Source organism: Lynx canadensis, chromosome C2, assembly GCF_007474595.2.
Source record: "Lynx canadensis isolate LIC74 chromosome C2, mLynCan4.pri.v2, whole genome shotgun sequence".
Lineage (NCBI taxonomy): Eukaryota > Metazoa > Chordata > Mammalia > Carnivora > Felidae > Lynx > Lynx canadensis.
In genome coordinates, this window is record NC_044311.2 from 86330906 (window position 1) to 86335115 (window position 4210).

Consider the following 4210-nt stretch of genomic DNA (forward strand, 5'->3'; position numbering starts at 1 on the left):
CAAATACTAATGATTTGTTGAATGCCTACAGTATTTTAGACAGGATGTTGGCCATTGGGAATGACAGTAGACAGGACACCCTGCCCTCATGCTGCTCAGCCTCCTGGCCAAACCTTGGCCCTTGCCCTGCCACTGAAACTGCTTGGACAAAGCTGTCTGTGGACCTCCTACTCCCCAAATTCCGCGGCTCTTCTCAGTCCTTCCCCCTCAGCAGCACAAGATACTTGAACAGCAGTGAATAATATCCTAACACAATAGAAATCATTCCCCATGCTCAAGGCCCTGTGATGAACACAAAGAAGAACAAGCACAGAATCTGCCTTTGGAAAGCTTACACGCAGAAAATATTGTGTAGCCCAAGTGAACAGGGCTCTCCCTAAGGGAAGCTTCATAGGGAAAATACGTTTAAAGAGACAAAAGCTTGTATTCACAAAGCGTGTCCAATATATCTATCATTGATCTCAATATACAAATTCAGATGTATTAACGAGTCAGCAAGTACATGGTGACTGATGTTGTTGCAGGATCTTTTACCTCAATACCCGGGATTTGTTGTCTCGCTGCTTTGAAGAATGAAGAGGTGGACACAAAATGAGCAGCGGGCTAAAGTTTATCAGAGTATAAGATCAGAAAGGAAGAATCGTATAAAAGCTCTCTTTACAGAGAGGGGACGTTCGAAAGTGAATGCCCACAACTATAGGCAAAGGGTTTTGTTCTATAGGGTTCCGGTCAGCCTCCCTCTTCCCTTCTCACTTGTTCCTTCTCAGGTTCTACCCTGACTGGCTGGATAACTCTAGGTTGTCCATTTCTGACTGGCTAGACTCTCTTGTGTGAGGTGTGAGACTATGGTCACACTGCCCCTCATGTAACGTAAGTTTTATGGTTTACTTATTTTAGTTAGGTACTTTGATTGTCAAATTCCTGAGGGGCACCCAAGGGGGAGTAGGTGGTGTCCATCACATTCTTAAGAGGAACCTTACGCCAGAGGGAGTTTGCTGTGATCAGACATTCCCATCAATGCTCCAAAATATGTGTTTGTCTCCAACCAGGGACCTCAGGCCCTAACCTTTCCCTCTCAGCCTATTTTCTCTTTTCTTTTCCTTATCACAATGTCAAGAGTAATACCCTTTGATAACACATTTACTGCTCCAAATGTTCACAATTGCTCATATTTTCTGTGCATACCAGCCCTTCCAAGTGTCCCCTAAATAAGCGTTGTTGGGGCTTGTTCTTAGTCGAAGACGTTACAGCTCATAGGAACAGAAAAATACAAATCATGGCTTGTTGAGATTTTAAAAAAATATCTTCCCCAAGATTCTGGGTAAAAGAATTGTTCATCCATATTTTGCTGGCTCATTAGCCCACAGCTGCCCACACAGATTCTCTACCCCCTGTTAAAGGCCTCGCCTTCTTTCTGAGTCCCCAGAGACTGTCTTCAACGTGTTCCATCCCATTGCCTACTGTGCCTCAGTACCCTGGTGAGCAAGCTCCATGTTTGGGGGGCACCCTGCATCCTTGGAGAGCTGGAGCTGTATCATTGGCAGAGTGGAGAGGAGCTCTTTGTATTTTATATGATGGATTAGAGTCGGGCGGTGGGGGGACATCCGAAAACAGTGTTGTCTGGATCCCAACCTCTCATAGAAGTCTTAGTGAAGCCAGTTCTTATTTCCAGAAGGAAGCTCAGAGACCCTCTTCCTCTCCTCAGTATATGTCCAGAATAGGGACCAAACTGTCCTCAGCACTTCTGCTACTCTATACAGCTGTTTCCAGGTTAAATTACTGGCTCATTATTCTCTCATGGCATCCCACCCATTCCTCTGCTACACGCAGGGATGTCTGTACCCCAGCAATGGCAGGATCCAGGCTCAAGCCAAGTCAGAGTTCCCCATTACATATAGGTATCTACGTGTGTAATGTCCATGGCCAAAGCTATGTCCATGCTAAGGCCAAGCAAATGGGCCCGACATAGAAGCCTCTAGAGGCCAGAGACAGTAAGTTCACTGATAAGTCACAGTTGGGGAATGACTCCCCAGAGATAGGGGAAAGGACCCCCATCATGAAATTGCCTCCCCAGGTTCTCAGGTTATAGCTCATCAGTGTCACCTGTAGTTTTGCTAGAGTAATAACTTAATGAGCACAAATCCTGCCAGTACCTTCTGGTGGCGCCTGGAGTATGACAAAATGAGCCTTTTCATCCTCATGGTCAGGAGAATGAGAGTTGCTAAGGACCCTTCTATTTATTTTATTCTCTTAGGATAGGCATAGTCCCACTGCCAGGGCTACCTCCTAGGCCGTTTGTGTGAATTAGAAAGAGGTTCCCTCTCCTGATGAAACCAGCTGGGAATGGAAAAACAGCCTCCACCACACATGTCCCCCTCTGATTCTCCAGAGCAGACATCTTTTGGGGGAAGAAGAATGGCACATCAGAGCCCCCATGACCTACGTGTTATATATGGAGAATCTAAAACCCAGAGAGAGGAGAACAAACTTGCCCAAGGTCACCCAGTGAGTCAGTGATAACGAAGGAGTAGCACTCAGGTCTCCCGAAGTGCAGCCTGTGTGATTGCCACAGATCATCTCAGGGTGTGATAAACAGCTGTATAGCCCATTCTTTCCCCCACAGAGCATAGCAGGTTCAAGGACTGTCAAACTCAGACCCAGGGATCCCTTGTCTCTCACTCAGTGTTCTTATTACATGTGTCCTCTACCCGAGACAGGGAGGCTCTCATTCCTGGGTACTCATGAAAGGGCAATGACAAAAATGAGGACAGAAATGGAGGCAGATAACTGAGTAACAATCTCTGCAGTCCATTCCCCACATCCCCAACACACGCGGGGAACTGCAGTTCCGGTCCACCTAGATCAGTGCTTCTCAGACTCAGCTGTGCACCAGAATCAAAAACATAGACTGTTGGGGCACCTGGGTGGCTCAGTTGGTTAAGTGCCTCACTGTTGTACTCAGGTCATGTCTTGATCTCAGGATTGTGAGTTCAAGCCCTGCATTGGGTTCCACACTAGGTATGAAGCCTACTTAAAAATAAATACAGGGGCGCCTGGGTGGCGCAGTCGGTTGAGCGTCCGACTTCAGCCAGGTCACGATCTCACGGTCTGTGAGTTCGAGCCCCGCGTCGGGCTCTGGGCTGATGGCTCGGAGCCTGGAGCCTGTTTCCGATTCTGTGTCTCCCTCTCTCTCTGCCCCTCCCCCGTTCATGCTCTGTCTCTCTCTGTCCCAAAAATAAATAAACGTTGAAAAAAAAAATTAAAAAAAAAAAAATACATACATACATACATACATACATACATACATACATAAGAGACTGTTGGCCCTTCCCCCAGAGTTTTTGATTTAGTGGGTCAGAGGTAGGCCTGTGAATTTGTATATCTAACAACTTCCCAGATGGTGTTGATTCTGCTGGTCTGGGGACACACTTTGAGACCCAGTGGCCTAGAAAAATAGACAACCCAGCTTTTCCTCCCTCACCTTCTTCTTTCTCTCTCTCCTTTCATGTCCCCCTCTGTAATTTTCTGCTTCGTCCTCCTCCCCATTTTTAGTCTTCTTCCCATGTTTCAAACCATGATGGAAGGAGCCAAGCTCTGCCAGGGACGTGGGTTCTAGTTCTAGCTCCATCACTGACTAAATGTGTGAACACAGGGCAAAGTCACTTCCCCAGTCTAGGCCCAAGGACAGACAATCCCCCACCCACACAGCCCCTCCCCCAGGCAGGACCACATCTACCTGGGTTCATCTCTGTATCCCCAGATCCTTTGTGCAAATATGTACTTGAAGAGAGGCTGGTGAATGAATTCAATGGCCTTTCAGCTTCCTTGCAGCTCAGACTCCAGGTTTCTGACTTCTTCCTTCCAAATCTGAGCTTTTCCCTCTTCAGTTGAACATGATATTTAGGGTGTTTCTAGAACAAGGGGAGGGGTGAATGTTCTGGAATGTGGGGCAGAGAGTTGAGGGGACACAACTCTAGAACAGCGTGTTAGCTGGGGGAATCAGGTCCCAGACAACAGATACATGACTCTCAGGGACAAGTAAGCCTGTGTGCTCAGAAGCTGGGAGCACCTAGGAGTCGGCGGTTAGACTGGGTCCCCCACGCCGCATGAGGTTCCGGCAGGGGGCGCCAGAGAGAGGGCCAAGGCCAGCCTGGTTAGCCCAGGTGTCCAGTCTGGGGCGGGAGGGTGCGCCCTAGGGGCGTGGACACCG